This window comes from Triturus cristatus, chromosome 5_2, assembly GCF_964204655.1.
Source record: "Triturus cristatus chromosome 5_2, aTriCri1.1, whole genome shotgun sequence".
Taxonomy (NCBI): domain Eukaryota; kingdom Metazoa; phylum Chordata; class Amphibia; order Caudata; family Salamandridae; genus Triturus; species Triturus cristatus.
This window is the reverse complement of record NC_140588.1, coordinates 677,045,328-677,066,293: the sequence shown is the minus strand read 5'-3', so window position 1 is coordinate 677,066,293 and position 20,966 is coordinate 677,045,328.

Here is a 20,966-nt window from a genome sequence, read left to right as displayed (position 1 = left end):
AGTGTAACTCAGGTCCAGTCACAGCCCAACCCTGTGAACCCAGCCAGATTCCAGGTGCAAAGGGGAGGGAGCATATGTAGATGAGCCATCCTGTAGGCTGGTTTAGTTAGCTCTTCTCTCTATGCTGGAAAACCGGCCATGATGAATTTTGGAGAAATGGTGCTCTCTGGGAGAATACAGTAGCACACTTTGGAGGATGTAGTCATACCCTGGGGTGTTGCCCTGTGCCTCGTTGGACAGGAATGCCCTCCTTCTTGATCCAGAGAAGTTGGAATAAGTATCAGAGAGGGGCAGAGCCTCTCAGATCTGCTGTTTGAAACTTAAAGAAGAAGAAGGGTCCATGCTGGAAGTTTGATTTGCACCAACCAGGCTCGGCACTCTGACTGACTGCACCAGCTCCACAATCTGGAACTACAGCCCTGTGGATCAAACCTGATTCAAAAGAACTATAGAGTGTACTCCGTGCAAGCTACAGGTTAACAGAGCTCACCTGGACAATCACCACCAAGAATCCCCAGCCTGGAGTATTGCCAGTGGATTTGTAGGGGTTTTGCTCAAGGGGATCATGGGAATTGTCCAAAACTTTCAAGGACCTTCTTGGAGCTTCCAGACTCTTGGAGTAAGTGTTGGATGACACTGTGGTACCCTCAAAGGAAGAACAGGAAGAAGATCCAGAAGTTTGAAGAAGTTTGGAGCAACTGTGGAAAAAAGCTTTATAAGTGGACCAACTCAACCTGACCAGCCAAGCCGTGACCCTCAACCGCGAGCCATCCTACCGTCCAGGGTCATCGAGCTGAAAAGCTCCTTAGAGTTTGACTGGGATTAAGCTGAAACTCAAGCTGGTGAACCCTCACCAAAGCTGGCTTGGTGAGAGCAGTGAGGGACACACAAAGAAAAAGCTCCATAAAAGTTTCTACGTCCAAACATAGGCGAGGTGACCAGGACCAATTGCGAGAGTTAAACCACCATCCTTCAACCGTGAGCTGCCCTGGATCCTTGTTTCTTCCAGCTGAAAAGCTCCAGAGGTCTGACTTCCACAAGTTTGACCGGGAGCTTGTTGCAAGGCACCCTCACTGAATCCGATGGGCTGACAGCTTCGAGGGACCCCAGGAAGAAAAGCTACAGAAACGTTTCTAAGCACAAACGTGAAAACTTTGACGGCGAGGGGTAGTCGTGCAGGGCTACAATGCAGTCAGACTGAAACTTCGACTTTGTCCAGGTCTAGTGCAAACAGATGTCCCACTAGGCGATATAGGTTTCTGTGCACTATATAGTGATACATCTTTAAAAATTCATATCTCCAGTTCCCTACAGTGGAGTTCTTACCTTTTAGAGTCATTTTGAAGATCAAAATATTTCCTATTTTAATAAATTGGTGTTGGATTTTAATTGTATTTTGTTTCTTAATTATTTACATATTTGTTGTTTTTTAAATACTTTACATTCCAGTCTTTGAAGTTAAGCCTGCCTGCTCACAGCCAAGCTACCAAGGGTTGAGCATGGGAATAATTTTCTAAGACCTATACTGGGCCCTTTATTTTGTTAATTGTCTTATTGCCAGTGGTAGACATATACTTACCACTGCTAATAAGCCACTCTCCAACATCTAATAAACTAATTTCCTATGATAAAGCACACTTTTGAAAATATCCAGAAGCAACACACAGTTCCCATTCTACTATCATATACGTTTCGTTATAAAACACAACCTACACAAACCTAAATGGAATGTTTTATCAGATCTACAAGATCCTTCCAATATAAGACACTCATACTTTATTCGCGGAATACATGATGTACAGCATATGAATGTGCACCGTCATATGTATCTCGTGTTTATTGTTTTGCCATAAGTATTCAATAAAGCTGGTTTACAAAAAAATCTGATCTACAAGAGCCCAGTCATAAACTTCTCCAATGAACTCCATCTATTAAAGTAAAAGACACTTTCTGTACGAATCGTACAAAACTACGTGCGGCTAAAAATACCCACAATTCCGATCCGGGACATCGCGTATGTGACGTCCGGACGGAGTCAGGCAGCGTTTTACGGACCAGCAAGTACGATTCGTGCCTACGTCACTCCGCACGGCTCATTTTTTAAGGCAGCCAAAAACTCCCTGGATATTGAGGACGACGCGAAGAAGGAGCACCTGCACGCGACAGACAGCCATGGACCCCATCCTACGTGTAATCCCGGCCCTCCTAGCCTACGACCTGGTGCACAGAAACCGACGCAGATGCCGCAGAAGGTCAGAACAACACCCATGGTCAAAGGGGGGGGGGCGAGGGACATGAAACTTAACCTCTACCCAAATTATACCACATATATCATGTACATACAGTACCTCCAGGGTCTGGTCTCTTCGGGCGGTGTGTCCCCCAATCCATGCGTCCCGTCACAACGGAAGTGGACATGGACGCGTCCCGTCACCACAACAATGGTGGTACGGCCCGTACCCATGCCCTCAGAGCGTGGGTACGGGCCGTACCACGCGTACCCCTACATCACCACAACAATGGTGGTACGGCCCGTACCCACGCTATGGGGGCGTGGGTACGGGCCGTACCACCATTGTTGGGGTGATGTAGGGGTACACGTGGCGTACCACCATTGTTGTGGTGATGTAGGGGTACAGCCCATACCCACGCTCTGAGGGCGTGGGTACGGGTCGTACCACGCGTACCCCAACGTCACCCCAACAATGGTGGTACGGCCCGTACCCACGCCCTCAGAGCGTGGGTACGGGCCGTACCCCTACGTCACGCTCTGAGGGCGTGGGTACGGGCCGTACCACCATTGTTGTGGTGACGTAGGGGTACGGCCCGAACCCACACTCTGAGGGCATGGGTACGGCCATACCACCATTGTTGTGATGACGTAGGGGTACGGCCCGTACCCACGCCCTCAGAGCGTGTGTACGGTCCGTACCACCATAGTTGTGGTGATGTAGGGCTATGGCCCGTACCCACGCTCTGAGAGCGTGGGTACGGACCGCATCACGCGTACCCCTAAGGCACCAGCACATTAGTGATACAAGGCATACACATGCCACGAATGTTGTCATAGGGCCTGGTGCAGCATCTAACCAGTATATTGGGGGGGGGTGTATGCCCAGGAGAGCAGTGTACTGCACCAAGGGTGCAGGTGGGTGGGTGGGTGTCTGCCTCGGATTCACATCAGTGGACAGAGTCATGTGAGGGGTGGGTGCCTATCACTCCCAGCAGTGGACAGAGACATGTGAGGGGTGGGTGCCTATCACTCTCAGCAGTTGACAGAGACATGGGGGTGGGTGCAGAGGACTCCCAGCAGTGGACAGAGACATGGGGGTGGGTGCCCATCACTCCCAGCAGTGGACAGAGACATGTGAGGGGTGGGTGCCTATCACTCCCAGCAGTGGACAGAGACATAGGGGTGGGTGTAGAGGACTCCCAGCAGTGGACAGAGACATGGGGGTGGGTGCCCATCACTCCCAGCTGTGGACAGAGACATGTGAGGGGTGGGTGCCTATCACTCCCAGCAGTGGACAGAGACATGTGAGGGGTGGGTGCCTATCACTCCCAGCAGTGGACAGAGACATGTGGGTGGGTGCAGAGGAATACCAGCAGTGGACAGAGACATGGGGGTGTGTACATCATCCTCAGATGACCACAACTCCATGGGTGTATGAACGCATCCCCAATGTGCGACTACGTTGAGAATGCCATAACAACACATCACTGACAGCAGTGTCCCACTCCCATGAGGATGGATGTCCTTCCCCCACTGCATGACACACCACATGTGTGTGTGATGACAAATGACACATGCATACCCACCCCTGGCGGATGCAGCACAATACACACACTGAGATCATGCCACAAGACTGTATAGTCATGTTAAAGCCTACTAAACTAAGAGAGCCAAAGGGAACACACACTGTCACGCACATTCCAGGACTGATAGGAATGTACAGGTGCTGGAACAGCCACCAAGTTGTTTTCTCCCATGGAAGGAATAGGGTGGAGTTCCCACAGATACAATGCCCACAATTATGAGTCAGGTGCCCAAATACCCTGCAGAACAAGTAACATATGTGTGCTAGGCTGGGAGTACACACATGCATAGTGCGTAAAAGGGACAATTTCTATGTGAAGGCATGGCAACATACTCTATACACAAGTACAGTGACTACCAAGGATGGCACAGATGATGCAGGCGGAGACATTACTCAGCAGGCATGGCCATAGTTGAAGGGATCCGTCACCCACCAAGGAAATGTAGACACAGGTCAGCACAACAATTGTGCAACTCCCTGCAGGGAAGGTATCAGGTGCCACAGAGGAAGGAACACTCCTTGGGACAATGTCTCCAAACACAAAGGGCATACACGACCAAAGAATTTTTGCAGAGACCTTGTGATGGCACGCAGATACCGGGGTCCACCCCATGAGCAGCAGACTTCAACATTTCCCAGACACCTAACACATTATCACCACCCCAACTCATGGAGCATCAGCACCAACATCAATACCAGAAAAGCAATAGTGTTCAAAGGAAAAACAAAATGCTTTATTCAGCATTAAATTAAAACGGATAAAATGACACTATTTACAAAGGCCATAGGCCAGTCCAGATGTGAAGTCCTGGGAGGGGACACATGGCCACGTGTCTCCCCTAGCTTGCCTGCACATTAGACACTTCATGTTCATCGACTGGGGGGGAGCATCATGTGGGGAAGGACCATGCACTGCAGGGACAGGAGGGGGAAGGGTAGGTGTTGTGGGTGCAGGGACGGATGACTCCACCACAGGGGGTGGGGCAGCGCCAAAGGTGGTGGTTAGCACGGCGCTGCACACTTCCGCAGGCTCGTCCAGCGTCCCCCCTGCACCCGAAGAAACCACTGGCCCCATGGAGGGGGGGTCGGAGGGATGGGTTGCAGCGCTACTGGGGGAGGTGGTGGACAGGGGGGAGACTCAACTCCCCTACCCGTGGAGTGCCTTGCCCGTTTGCGGGCTGGTGAATCAGTGGGGCTGAGGCCCAGCACAGCCAAGTAGGTCTCCTTCTCAGATTGTGGGGCAGGGGAGCCGAGGGGAGTGACATTGGAGGGACTGGGGAGTGAGGAATGCGGACTCCAACTGTGGCTGCGTGTCTGCCTGTGTGCCCCAGACCCAGTGGGTGTGCCTTCTTCCCCCTGAGTGTGCGTGACAGAAGGTGTGCGCTTGCCCTTCCGTGTTGGTGTGCTGCCTGTGTCTGGTGGGGTGCGTGCCTGGGAATGTCTGGGTGTGCTTGGGACAGGCATGGGAGTGGGAAGTGTGGATGGTGCAGGGTTAGGGGGGGACGAAGCACTGCAAGAGACTCACTGCTGCCGTCAGTGACGAGTCCATGGACCTCAGTAACATCTGTTGGTCAGACATCGCTGATGACATGCCCTCCATGTATGACACCATCTGTGTCAGCAGTCTGGTGTGGCCATGGAGGACACTCAGCAGCGATGTCTGGCCAACCTGCAACTGCCGCTGAATGTCCACAGACTCGGCAGTGAGGGCAGCAGGGGAGACAGGGGCAGGGGGTGCGGTGCCTGGCACGAAGGAGACGTGTTGTTACCCTACACGGACAGAAGGGACCGGAGCAACTGGGAGGGTGGAGATGGGAATGGAGGGGGCGGTGACAGATGTAGTGCTGCTGCCAGCTGTTGGAGCAGCCTCCGCCCCCTCTGGGAGTTCAGCCTCGGACCCGTCAGCGTCGTAGTCGGTGTTGGTACTAGACAGGTCCTCCGCCTGACTCCCCTCGTCCTCCGTGCCACTTGCTGCGCCAGACTCGCCAGCACTGGTGGCACCGGTGCTGGATCCCTCCTCCACGTCCGTACAGGTGTCTCCCTCGGTGTCCCCCGATGATGCTGTGGGCAAGGTGAAGAGACAGGAAATAATCAGACACCTGTATACATATGACACATGAGTCCAAACAAAATAGGTCACAGTGCATATCAGGAAATGCATCATGAGTAACATCTAGAATACTCCACACATATGTAAGCCCTGCACTCCCCAGTTGGTTGACCCATCATGCCACTTGGAAACAATGAAAATTAGGACACAACAGCAAATAACTCGATATCCAATTATACAGAGGATATGGTGTCTGGGAATTGTTGAGCACAGCCAGACTATGGAGGCATGCCACCTCTTGTTCACTGTGAAAGAAACAGTATTGGTGCACCCAAGGCCAAATAACAGACGCCAATGCTGAAGGTGTCCCCACACTCAGAGACCTGTGAGTAATTTGGAAAGTCAAAAGAAATACATTGTGAACCCTTGGGAATCACAAAACTTTACACAATCGACGTGTTTGGAATGTGTGAATGTGCCCCTTTTTGATCAGAACACACATGTGCCTGTATAACAGTAGTCCTACAAGGAGGTGCACACAAAACTACATTTACACAGTCATTGTATGAGCTGGCAGCCTAAATCAAATAAGCCACTGTAAAGAAGAAATGGGGTATCAGTAAGTACATATACATGGCACCATGGTGGTCTGGAGGACTTGACACTCGTAAGTTGGTATCAGCAACAACCAAGGACTTACCCAAATGCAACCACACTGTGGGAACATGTGTATGTATAATCTCTAAACAAATTTTTTCCTAACTGTGCCTTTGTTTTAAATGTGCCAGCGTGTCCCAGAAAAGTGTAAAGGTGGTGTCTTGTGCACTTCCTTGGGAGACATCTGTCATGCAGGCACATTATTGTCATTCACTACAAAACATCAAAGTCATGCATATCAACTATTGAGACATGTTGACAAGTGTAGTGAGTGCCAACGTACAAAACTTCTTGACTAACAACTTGAATCATGCCACCTGTCACATGGCCATCCGTACCATGATGACACATTTGGCAACACATCTGACCCACTACCTGTCATGTGGAGTGGCACACATGTCCAAACACAGGACAATGCATTAGCTAATGGCCCTGCAATTGTGTCGGAATAAGGAGCACCTGCACTGAGGAGACACCCTCATGGGAACCAAGATTGTCCACACAGATGTCAGCACACACAGACCAAACTACGTAGCATCTGGACCACACACCGGTGCCAAAAATGGATGAGCAGGAACCATGTATTTTAACTTTTGACACATGCTCCAAAGCACAAACATTAAACCCTGCACAAAAGGACTGGGTCACTGCATGTTGAGTGTCTGTCCAGACAATTATCATACACAGGTCAGACCTGGCAAGGAGACATAAGTTATGGACATGTAGGCCTTGCCCGCACAAACACCCCCTTCCTGAGACAATGTGATTGAGACAGAGCAAGTACTTACACCTCTTAATCTGGGTTTACTAAAATGTGCATCAAGAACTCCTAAATGTACTCAACATCACCTCGTCACACATATTAGTGACAAACAACCATCATCAGATAGTTGTACATAGACTACCAGGCACTGGCCAGTGTGAGTATGCACAAGCCAAATGGGGTCACCCTGTACAGTGGACACATGTAGCACACTTTACGTAAATACAAATGAGGCCAGGGAACAATGCCACAGAGGCCAACCTATGCTGAACACACCGAGAATGGGCACAGTGTTGGATGACACACATGATTCCTAGGAAAAGGTGTTTCAGGGGACTGTAGTGGGCACACTGCTCCATGGTCCTGGAATGATCTGACTGTAACAGGAGCAACCGTCCTGGCACTATGCATATCTCCCACTCATGCACATCATGTCTGAGGCCACAACATCGGTCATGCATACTGCAAGTCTGTTCCTTTTAAACCTCACACTCCTATGTTGAGACTCAGCATCAGTGCCAACAATTATGGACCCCCAAATTACTGAACAGGACAGGGCACAGGCAAGGTACCAACACATGTCACAGACCACCCCCACACATGATTCAGCAAGCATTGTGCACTTGGATTAACTGGCAGCCTAGATGACCATGTGCAAGAGTGATTACACACAGACCAGGAAACACATGTCAAGGAGAGGAAGTGAGGAAGAACAGCCCCGGTTGACTTGGGGAAACAGGATATGCACTGCACATATAAACCCTGGCAGTGTATCCATGCGAATGAGCACTTCCTAAAGCTGGTGACACACAACAAACACACATGTACCTACCACCTCCTTGCTGCTGTCCCTCCTGTAACTGCCTATCCATGTCAGGGAAGACCACCGCCAGGACACGCTTCATCTGGTGAGTCAGTCGTCGACGCCTGCCGTGGGGGCGTGGAGGTGAGTCCCCCAGCAGGACCCGGGCGATCCTCCTGGTCCAGCACCGGATGTCCTGCCAGCGTTTCCTCACTTGGGCTAGGCGCCAACTGCGACCCTCCACCGACATCACGGCCCTGACGGCCCCCTTCCAAATTCTCCCCTTCTCATAGGCGGTTACCTGTGAGGATGACAAAGTGAGACAACATCACTACACCTGCTCCATGTCACAGAGACACACATTTGAACATCTTTGATTTTTTGAACAGGGCATAGTATGCTGCCAACTAATAGTACCTTTGTCATAGGGACATTATCCTCTGGGGAAGCCCCAATGCACTACATGGCATTGAAAGTACACAGGTGGCATGAGGGGTGCAACCAACTCCCTGATCATGGCTCACATTGTGCATCACAAGCAACACAAGGCTGATGGACAGCACCTCAAAGCAGTCACATGCCCCAGGCCACTGATGCAACCTCAGCAGAGTACACAGACACACACAGGCACAGATCAATCACCTGCCATTGGCAACAGCGGATACAAACCTCACTCTGCACATGTGCCACTTGCCTGGGGGGTGTCACAGGTGTGGGGCTAGCTCAGCACGTCATACACACAGCACAGCTTCCTTCTCACATCAGATGGGTAGAGCAGTTGCCTCCTCCATGCAGCTGTGGTGCAACACTCCACATAGACACTCACCCACATGAGAAGTAACATTCACACACATCAATGTCCAGGGGGCGTACACATCATTTGGACACTCTCACCACAGCTCCACTCAACTCACACACATCTGTGGGTACAGTCACCTGTCACACCGGGGGGACCACTGAATCACCTCAGGACTAGGCCTGGGCTAAATTTCCGTGCCGCGCGCGGAAATTGCTATAATTTGACATTTTCGCGTTCCGCGGAGAGCGCGAAAATGTCAAAATTTCCGCAGTCCGCAGCTTAGCGATAATTTGTTTCTTGCTCGCGCTGTAAAATAATACATTCTCGTGCGTGCGTGATCGCCTTACCTGAATCCCCGCATTCGCCGACAAGTTTTCCCAATCCGGTCGCGTTCTCCACGAGATGTTGGATTGTTGGTAGCCATTTGCCCGCGAGCAACCACATGGGTAAGTTGGCAAGCCGCGACCACGCAGAAAATACCGCGAACGGGCAGGAAAAAAACTTCCGCATCTTCGCGATATGTCCGCGTGTTTGCGGAGATTTGTAACATTTTCGCGATAATTTGCGAAAGTCACTTTCGCAAATTCCGCCCACCCCTACTCAGGACTATAGAACAAAAATGCCCAAGAGGATTAGCCAGGCTGAATGTGCCATGCACCATACAGTGATTGTCACAGTAATCACAATGCAAGTGAGGAGTGCAGACATGAACTACATCATGCTCTGCATGAGAGACATAAGGCATTCCTCCCCCCTGGGACCCACTCTAAACAACATTGCACGTCTGTCACACCTGGACACAATGCCAGAAGTGACAGCCACAAAAAAGGTGCACAGTCAAAGATAGTGGAATCAGCACTCACCTGCTCCCCTGGTCTCCCATACAGACTGGGGTACTGTGGGAGGATGACGTCCAGCAACGCCTCATTCTCCTCCTGGGTGAAAGGCTGGGCCCTCTCCACAGACCTGGACATGGTGACAGAGGAAGCAATGACAGCAGCAGTGGTGTCCAATGACATGTTGTGCAGGCAAGTGCCCTCTCATGGGTTCTGGCTGCCTTATATCTGCCTTGCTGGGCTGTTTCATTTACAGGAGTACAGAGTGATTGGTCAGACTCATTTGCATCCTACGTTTCCTCCAATCCCTTTAAACATACACCAGTGAGTGCCTTTGCATGGTTCAAAATGTGAGCATCATATCAAGTCAACAACCACTTTGCAACATGGTATATTGTCTCCAACCGACTTTTGCTAGCCCCCCGATGGAAAAATTTGAACTGGAAACTCGGTCTCCATGACAACCAGCATGCATTTAGGCCATAATACTTGTCCCTCATGTGTCCCCTATGTAATTTTACAATCCACACACAGGTACGGTGCGTTTCACACATACCCCTACGGCACCAGTTGCACAGTGCATTTGACACGTACGTGTACACACTGGTCGTACACGTATGTGTACACACTGGTGGTACACGTACGTGTGTACGGTCTGTACACACACGCGTACTCCTACGCCAAGACCAATATAGTGATACGGACCGTACACACACCCTCAGAGCGTGTGTACGGTGCGTTTCACATCTTCCACTGGTGATAGGAGGTACACAGGAAAGGAATGGAGGTCTCAGACTCGCACAAGGCTGTACATCAAGTCATTGTCAGTGCAGTCCTTCTTGTGCAGGGCCTATTTGTGACATATATGGTACATGTCTCCTCATGTTTTTGCACAATAGATGTGTGATGACCTGTGTACACATGCCATGTGTGCATGTAGTACAAACGTATCAAGCACTGCATCACTGGTATGGCACAGTCACCAACACCCGCAACTGTCCCCTGATGCCAGGGACAGAGACCCTAACACCTGACATCTCACTACCAGCGTGCCCCGATGTGACTATGTCGTGTGTGTCATGTGCTCCCATGAGCTTGCTGTTGGTGTTCCGTCAACTGCATCTGCTGTTGCTGCATCCAAAATGTGTCTGTGCGTAGATGGCCATGGCACACATATCTGCACACCATGCCACATGTGGATTCACACATTACGTGTGTCTGGATGCTTCGAACATGTTCTTTTGACATGAGGACATATCTGCGTCATCTCCATGTCTGTGTTTTCTTTTTTCACGTGTGCCCCTTCATCGCAATGTGTGTGAGCTGCTAATTTTTAATGACATGTGCCCTGTGCATCTAGCTTGCCGCCAGCTGTCTGTATGAGATGACATCCTTCAAATGCAGATATGTGGATGTATGTCACTCCTGTGATGTTTCTGGCTGTTCACTTACACTGGCCCACAGCTTGTTTCAGGGCATGTAATGTAGAACTTGACAATCAACGGTTGTAGCTGGCTCTTCGTAGGAGTCTCACCTGGCTGGCATACGTGTCCTGGATGTATTGCACAGACCAGACTCTGTATTTAGCAGATGTGTATTAGCTGTTGAACATGTGCTCAGTTTATTGACATTGGTGTTGTAATGTACTCACTCTTCGTTATTCCTTCCAAATTTCTGCAGGGCACCGCCTCTCCCCCGACCAATGCCAGACTTGGGTGCCATGAGGGAACGTGACTGCATAAGACGCTACCGCTTCTCACAAGAGTTGATTGAGCACTTGACCGCCCAGCTGGAACCACACCTCCAACCGCTACACAGGTATCCTACTGCACTGACCCCCAAGATGAAGGTGATGGCAGCCCTACATTTGTTTGCCACCAGTACGTTTCAATACACCATAGCTGATGTTGGTGGCATGTCCCAGACCATGTTCAGCCGTGTCCTGCATGATGTTTTAGAAGCCATGTTGGAGCACCTGGATAAATTCATCCATTTTCCAACTCGTGAGCAGTTGACAGGTGTCAAGGGTGAGTTATATGCCCTGGGATGGATGCCCCATGTAATTGGGTCCATTGATGGGACACATGTGGCTTTGGTACCACCACAGGCACAGGAGGTAGCCTATCGAAACCGAAAACATTATCACTCCATTAATGCCCTTGTGGTGTGTCTACCTAACATGCTGATTTCCCATGTGTGTGCACGTTTTCCAGGGTCAGCACACGATGCCTACATCATGAGGCGTAGCAGGGTGCTACAAATGATGCTGCGGCTGCACAACGAACGAGCATGTCTTGTTGGTGGGTAAACTCTGTTTGTCCTGTATTTAGCGGTATCTTTGTATCTTACAGCATCTCCTGACCCACTTCTTTACATGATGTTTCCATATAGGGGACTCTGGCTATCCCAACATGCCATGGCTGATGACGCCTCTCCGCAAACCCAGAACAGCTGCAGATCACCGTTACAACAACACCCACGGGAATACCAGGCGAGTGATTGAGAGGACGTTTGGCCTCCTGAAGAGCCGATTCCGGTGCCTTCACAAGACAGGCGGCTCCCTCCCATATGCACCGGTGAAGGTCTGCAAAATCTTCATTGTGTGTTGCATGCTGCACAACATGGCAGTGGAGAAAGCTGTGCCACTCATCCTGCATCCGGATGAGCAGGAACATCCACCCGTGGAGGATGAAGGGCTTGGTCATGAGGCAAGTGAGAAGGAGGAGGAGGAAGAAATTTGGAGTCAGCTCATGCGCAACTTCTTCTCATAATGGTAAGTCCCTGGGTCTGAGTGTGCACGCTATGATCCTTGTCTGGCATGTGTTGCAATGTGTGTGTCCAGCTGACTGTATGCTAAGTGACTTAGAGGTGTGTTCTGATGTGTCACTCGAGTGATGATGTAATTCCACACATTGTAGCTGAGACAGTAAATTTAAAACTAGCATGGTGACAACCTTATTCCTGTAGAGTAAATGACCATGCATGCGGTTAACTATCTTTTCGCTGACTTCTTGTGTGTCTGTCATCCCCAGGTAGTTGCGCATGCTGTCTGCTTGTGGCATCGTTGGGCTCCTGCTATTCCTCATGAGTATTGCAATGTGTGCTGAATCAGCGTTATATGCACGGACATGGTGAAAAGTCTCCTTTGGGTAAGGATTGCAGCAAGGCATTTTGGGTGTGGTAGTTGTTTGGAATGTGTGGGCACTGCTCCTGTGCAGGTTTTGTTACTATGCATACATGTCGACACACCCTGGGGCACATGACATGTAGCATGACTCACATGAATTGATAGTCACCCTACGTGACAGTCATCTGTCATGGGATTGTGGATTGTGATGAAGGCATCAATGTGTGTAAAACTTCCCTCTGAAACATACAGGAGGCTACGGGTGGACATAGTGTGGGACATCCCCATAAGAAGCTCAATGAGGAATTGCAGCCTCTCTGTGTGCAGCAGGGGTTGTTTGGCTCACCCTCTTCACTTGTGTGCCACTTCAATGGATTTACAGCATCTGTGGTGTGAAGGGGGTGTCCAGTGTAGGTCCCACATGTTCAGCCAAATGACCTGTGAGTATGTTCATATTGATGCATTTCCCTAGGTGTGAGCCTGAGTAATAAAGGTGTTCCTCACCCTCCAAGGTGCCTCATCTCTGTCAATGCAGGTCTCTTGCCACTGTGCATATGAGTCTATGTGTAGATTAGCAACATGCATGCTGCTCTTCATGGATTAGAATCTCTATTGTGCATGAAGTCCATGGTTGTGTATGTATTTGGGCATGTTGGTCCCCACAACGGGCCCTCAACACCTGCTGAGGGTGTGTTTCCTGTGCGCAGCTCGGCCTTCAGTTTCCTGATCCGGTGTCAGTCATCTTTGGTGATTGTGCATATATTGTCTCTGGGTGTGCCATGGAAAACCGGACACTCCTTCCTTTACATACGCCTGTTGCAGTTGTCCTTTCTGACATCCTTGTCTTTGTGTGCAACTTGTGGCATATTTTCCAGGACATGCCGCCTGCTGCTGCAGCCCCTGCAGCAAGGGCACACAGAGTTTCCGGATTTGGCAACACACACGCCTCAAAGATGCTCCTCCCTTCCTCCCTCCACCCATTCATTTGGCTGTCATCAGCTTGTCTGTGCCACTGTTGCGGCCACGCGGTGCCAAAGGCTGGACCGTCTGCACATGCAACGTGCACATTACACGACCCTTATGTCCTTGCATGACCCACATCACACTACAGTCTGATGTTGCAGCCACCCTCCAAGCAATGTCCATCCGCATATCTACCGCCTTCTCTCAGGCATACACTAAGCGCACACACAACACCTTTGCATGATGAGTGTGCAACTCCGACTGCCTACACAGCGCTGCCATGCCTTCCAAGCCCTGTCACACCAACCAGGTCATGTCCCTCCTACTCCCCACTGGCTCTGTACCCCAGCAAGGCCATGGGAGTGGGATTCAAGGCTTCTGCATGTAGTATGGTGTCGTCGTCTGGCACATGGCACTGGTATCATCTCTCAGCGTGTTAATCTACAATGTGTCCAGGACCCCCCTCACCACCATCACATGCGCACAGCACCTCATCATTAGCTCGTATGCCATTGACAGCCAGGTGCTCCTCACACTCACCAAAGACGCAGACATTGCTAGTTCCAATATTCAAGACTGCATGAGATCCATTGATGAATGGCTGAACATCAGCCACCTGAGGCTGGACTTGTACAGGACTGAGGTAATCATCTGCGGATTGTCCCCTTACAGCTGGGTCAACTGCTTGTGTCCCACCCGCAAGAGCCCTGCACAAGCACCCAGTGGGCACGCACACAAGATGGTGTGCATCATGTATTGCTCGCTCACATTTGCCATGCTAATCACCAGCATCTGTACCTCAGGCTGCAACACCCTCTGCATTATGCACATGATCCACAGATAGATCCACTCCAAGGAAAGACAGACCATCCTCCAGGTCCACGACAACATCCGTGTCAAATACTGCCCTGCCCTCTATGGAGCAAGTACATCCATACTCCCGGGAAACTTGTACACATCCAGGGTGCATCTACACACCTCAGCTTCAACATCCAGAGCCCCAGCCACATCATCGTCCAGCAGAGATAGCTGCAATGGATCACTGTCTGCTGCAGGATGACCTTCTGACTCCCCACCCACACTCAGGAGGCAGGCCACAACCCCAACCCCAAACCATCCTTGTACCACTGTCATCCGAGACCCCGTTGGGCCATCTCCGTGCATCCAACTTTGCCCTGGCCACCATTCTTCACATCCACCGTACTCCAGCATGCAGGACCTAGTTCTCCCACCTGGCAAAACATACCGGGGACTCCTTCTCCGGGAACCTCCACATGAGCCATGACCTCTACGCCTTAATGATACTCTTCCAAATAGGTCTGTCCGCACAGTATTGCAAGCCCCCCCTCAGCAGCTTGAGGCCATCACAGGTGAGTATTGTGCTCCATGTCTGCATTGAATGATACATTGTGACCCATGTGTGTCCTGTACCAGACTCAGATCCCAGGGTATGGATGGGTGGAGTTAGTTCAACACTCAGGCATAGTTTGACATTTACACACACATATGTTGTGGACTAATGCAAAATGACTGCAACATCTCATTAAAAAAGATAAATCTTTTTATTTGCGGTGGGGTACGTGTTTTGGTAGATAAAATAAGGTGCTCTACCGGGTGCATGGAATCCAAAGTTCACATGGGGAGATGGTATCCTTGGCATTTAAAGTCATCAGAGTCCAGACAACAGTGTTGGTCATCATTGGTCAGACTGTGACCAGCAAGTCCATGTGGCAGATAATGTCATTGGATGTGGTGCTGCTGTTGCGCCAGAGGGCCAGGTGCCAGGCCAGGTGACCTGGGAGATGTGGATGGTCCGCTGCCTCTCACGGTCTTTTCCGTGGACGACCCACCTTCCTCCGGGGACCCTCAGATGCAGGTCTTGACGATGTTTGGGATGCTCAATCGGACGAATTCTCCTCCTCCTCCTCCTCCTCCTCCTCCCTCCCTGTGGCTGGTGCTGGTCTGCGCCTGGTGTCACAGGGAGGGTTGCCCATGTTGTCGGCGATCCGACGGAGTGAATGGCTTATGTCCCTTTGCACCGCCAGGAGCTCAGCCAGTCTTGCCTCCATCCGTCCTTGGTGTTGTTGTTGACTGGCATGTTGCTCGGCCTGCAGGTTCTTCATCTCGTCGAGGGTCCCCTTCATCTTGTGAGGCTCCCCACTACCTGGCTGATGCCCCTGGTGTCACACCGGTATGGGTCCAGGATGTGGCGTATGTTTGACATACCGGTTCCCTCAGCTGGCTGGTCAGGTTCGCGCCTCTGCCTGCCTCCACTCCCACCACCCCTGCCCACACGAGCCTGGCCTGCCGTTGTGGGCACATCGGGTCTACGGGACCCCTGAGGGATGACATTTTCTAGGTTGCCTGCCTCCTCCTGGGTGCCCGGAGAACCTTGTCCCTCCTGGTCAGACTGGTTCTGTTGTTCAGTGCGAGCAGGGCTCCTGGGTGTCTCCTGGGATGTGACAGGAATGGGAGTGGTGGTTGGCACAGATGTACCTGAAGCAGGTGCTGCAGGGGCTTGGGCACCTGAGGGTCCAGGTTGGTCGGGGTCATCCACGGAGTGGTGAGAGTCGTCGCTGCCGGTGGGATCATCTTCACGCCGAGCCTGGGACTGTGATTGTTCCCCCCCATTGTTGGGGGGAGATCCATGACGTTGCCCTGTGTGTGAGAGAGAGACAATGTCAATGCTGTTTCATGCGACATCCATGTTTCATACATATTCAAGTTGGCACAGTTCCTCCAGGTAGTGTGATGTGCCTAGCATTCCTCTCAATGTCCACTTGTGGATGGGTATGTTGCGGGGGACAGATTGATATGTTCTCCTGAGTGTTTGACCTGTAGAATTGTGGCTAGGATGCTTATTTGGCTATGGATTGATCTTGTTGTGTCACATGTCCATTGTGAGAGTGGGTAAATCCGTTGCCTGCCCCAGGGGTGTGTTCTTGTGTAAGGAGGGGGTTGTGACCGGGCCTGCTGTTGTGTGTAGTGTGATTTGTCAGTGGGTCTCCCAGGTGATGTGTCTGTCCCCTCATGGTGCATGCTGGCATGACAGTGAGTGTGTGTGTTCCTGTGCTAGATATCTGAGCTTGTGGAGTTGGTGTTTGAGTGTACAGTGGTCACAGGAGGGCCTTGTGCTCCATACAGCAGGCCAAGTGTCAGCTACCTTGTCAGTACTTTGCCAGTCCCTGTGCCTTGTGCATGGTGCATGGGTATTTACCTAGGCCATATGGGCTGAGGGCATTGGTGTCTGCTTCTGAGTGTCACAATGTGTTTTGTGAGGCTCACCCTCCCAGCATCCCGTACATCCAGTCTTGGGTTTGTGGTTCGTGTAGCCTGGGACATGGCATGGCCTTGCTTTGTGAATGGGGCATGGACATGTTAGTGGCATGAGCGTGCTTTTTGAGTGTGGTTGTGTCTGGTGAGGGCCTGGGGGTAGTTGCGTGCATTTGGTGTATTTGGGGTGTGGATGCCATTGATCCCATGTTACGTAAGTAGTTTGTGTACTCACCAGGCTCTGCGACTCCTTCGACTCTGTGTACTCCCACTGGCAGAAGCAGGGCCATCACCTTCTCCTCCCAGGGATGGTAATGTACGGGTCTGTGGGGCAGCCCACCTCCAGTGATGTTGCTCTGGGCGTATTCCTCGTTCATTTTCCGCTTGACTGCCCTGCGCAGCTCGTACCACCTGGCTTGGCATTCATGCCTGGTCCTTCGGATGGGCGCAACAGCATTCACCTTACTGACGATCCTCTGCCACAGGCTAGTTTTTTGGGCTATGCTGGTCTGTCTGACCAATGTTCCAAACAGCTGTGGCTCGACTCTGATGACTTCGTTGACAAGGAGGTCCAGCTCCACCCTTGTGAACTTTGGATTCTTGTCTGTGGGCATGGTGTGGGGTGTGGGTGTGGATGGTTGTGGGTGTGTGGGTGTGAATGTGACGGTGTGTGTGTGAATGTGAAGAGGGGGTGTTTGTGAAGGAGGTTGTGTGAAGGTGTGTAAGTTAAGGTGTAGTTAAGGTGTAAAGAAGGTGCAGTTGTTTGTCTGTGGGGTCTGGCAGCAGTGGGTCTGTTGCAAAGGCTCATGGGTTGTGTGTGTGGGCCCTTTTTATTGGTCCATTTGTGGGTGTGGCTGGGTTTGAATTTTTGGTGGGTGTGTTATAAGAGGTGGTTGTGATTTTGGGCCTCTGTTTGCCTGTTTGGATGTGCCAGGTCAGTCATTGAGATGTATTTTGTCATGTAGACGTGTTTTGTGGTGTTGTGCGAGTCGAATTGACCCTCCTTGTGCTGTTTTACAGTGTCTTGGTTCTGTACGAGTCTTTTTCGCGTAGGTAAGGTCCGTACATATGCGATGCTGGGTGAGGGTGCTGGGGTACGGTGTTGGGGTACGGTGCATACAGGTACGGTGCTGGGGTACGGGCCTGGGGTGCGGCGCGTACAGGTGCGGGGCTGGGGTACAGGCCTGGGGTATGGTGCGTACAGGTACGGGGCTTGGGTACGCGCCTGGGGTGTGGTGCATACAGGTGCGGGGCTGGGGTGCAGTCCTAGGGTACGGTGCGTACAGGTACGGGGCTGGGGTACGCACCTGGGGTGTGGCGCGTACAGGTGCGGGGCTGGGGTACGGGCCTGGGGTACGGTGCGTACAGGTACGGGGCTGGGGTACATGCCTGGGGTGCGGCACGTACACGTGTGGGGCTGGAGTACGGTCCTGGGGTACAGTGCGTACAGGTACGGGGCTGAGGTACGTGCCTGGGGTGCGGCACATACAGGTGCGGGGCTGGGGTATGGGCCTGGTGTATGGTGCGTACAGGTACGGGGCTGTGATACGGGCCTGGGGTGCGGCGCGTACAGGTGCGGGGCTGGGGTACGGTCCTGGGGTACGGTGCATACAGGTACGGGGCTGGGGTACGCGCCTGGGGTGTGGCGCGTACAGGTGCGGGGCTGGAGTACGGGCCTGGGGTACGGTGTGTACAGGTACGGGGCTGGGGTACAGTGCGGACAGGGGGGGTACGGTGCTGACATATGGGGGTACTGTGCTGACATATACGGGGGGAGGGGGGGCTGTACGACTCGTATCCGGGCACAAGTTTACCTGTGTACATGTGAGCTACTGCGTTCGCTCCGTACGGGGCCTTTTACATGCGGTTGTGTATTCGGATGGGCGGTACGGATCGTACTTGCGCGCTCGGACTTCTGTTTTACGATTTGCACGTAAAAATGTCCGGCTCCCTCTCGTACACTTTTCCCGATGCTATTCGTATGTATTTTTAACGTACGAATTGTATTTCGCCGGTTGTAGGGCACTTGTACGAATCGTACGTAAAAATATACAGATACGAGTCGTACGCCAATTTTTTTTAACGTATCGGAATCTGCACCTTTGAGAATATATTTTGATCGCTCAGTCTAATAAAGATCAATAAAGGCTAAATGTTCAATAGTCCTAGCAATCATTTAGAGGGTTCAATGATCTGATTATAAGGATGTTTCACCATGTTCAAGCAACTACAATTCTCAGATATGTGAATAGTAATTGTATGAGACTTTAAAATACAGGAAGGTAATAACCCAAAAATTGTCATCCTGGAAAATGGTGCTCTTCCTTGAAATTGTGTCACAAATATGTTCAGTCTTTTATATTGTTGATGAACTATTGTAATGTCATTTCACTTGTAGAACATCTAAAAATAATATGACACGCTGATCCAACACCTGACACTGCCGTGAGGGGAACGGCTTCATTTATCCTCTGCACAGCAGCCATGAGGGGAACGGCTTACCTGCGCGAATATCCCGCCATGAGGGGAACGCCACCAGGTGGCAGGCAATAGATCTCCCAGCAGGCATGGGCAGACGTCTGCTGACGAAGTCATCTGGAGCACCGGAAGACGTGATAAGAAGCACGCCGGGCTCCAGCAGCACGGGACGCACGTGGGCCAAGCCCGGGCCAAGCTTGGGCCAAGGGCAGGCCCGTCTGCGTCCATCCTAGACCAGACAAGGCTGGGCCACCCCCCTTGGTGTCACACTCGGATGATCGACTGTGGGATAGTGAGAACTCAGCAGGCAACTTCAAGGTCAGTGCACTTACAAACGCACACTGCTTGCTTTTCCCTTGAAAGCCACTAAGAACCTTATGTACTGTTGAGGACTATTCCACAAGCAGCCATAGGTAAACGCACTCCCCCAGCGAAAGGTCCCGTCACCCGGCAGAAAGCTCCATCTGCACTCTTAACCGCTCAACCGACCTCAATTGATAAAATGCTCCAGCGGGCAATCGGAGCAGTGTCTAACGAAATCGAGTGCACCGAGAGATGCCTCACTTTAACATTGATTCTAGGCCCAAGTCCAACTCCATCTGAGACGGGGACTTTGTCTTTATCTCTAACATCAAACGTGATCCTAGACCCAGAGCCTCCATGTACTGAAGCACAGACAGGAGCGGGCCATGTCCCTAAGAGGCGGTGGAAAGAAGAAGAAAGGAGGGAAACGGAAACCTGTCACACACAAGGGAGCTAAGCAGAATACACAAGCCCCTGAAATGCTCTCAAGCAGGTCCCTGGGGGGACAAGGAATAGAGGAGCAATTGCAGACGACCTCAGAGCAGCCTCTGTGGGTATCCAACTTGGTATCGGAACTTAAATCTCACTTTACCTCGACTGTAAGAGTTGAACTCGATGCTTTAACGATACAAATTGATAAACTATCATCATTGATGGACCATTGGGTGGGCAAAGCTGATTTTATTCTTAATACAATTGAGTCCATTAAATCCCCTGCTCCAGAGCCGGCCTTGCACCTAAAGAAGGTAACAACAACTGCTCCAGACGTATCGTCTGTCCCAATAGGGCCTAACATAATCGTGCAAAAGGATGAAGCTTTCACTCATAGACTATCCGCCCCGCAGAGCTGGGATCCGGTTAACCCTCAACAGAGGCCTTTTCGTTGTCCCCTCTCCGAGACTGTAAACAGGCCAACACTGATCACATCAGGCCCTCCTGATCAACAACAAGTTGGAAATAACCAAGATGGCTATAAGAGGACCCCATCAAACAAAAAACCAAGGGAAATCCAATCTGCACTACCACGTATTGACCTGACCCGACCCTAGCCTCCACTCCCTATGTCATTGTATTAGCCGGAATACCTGAGCTGGAAA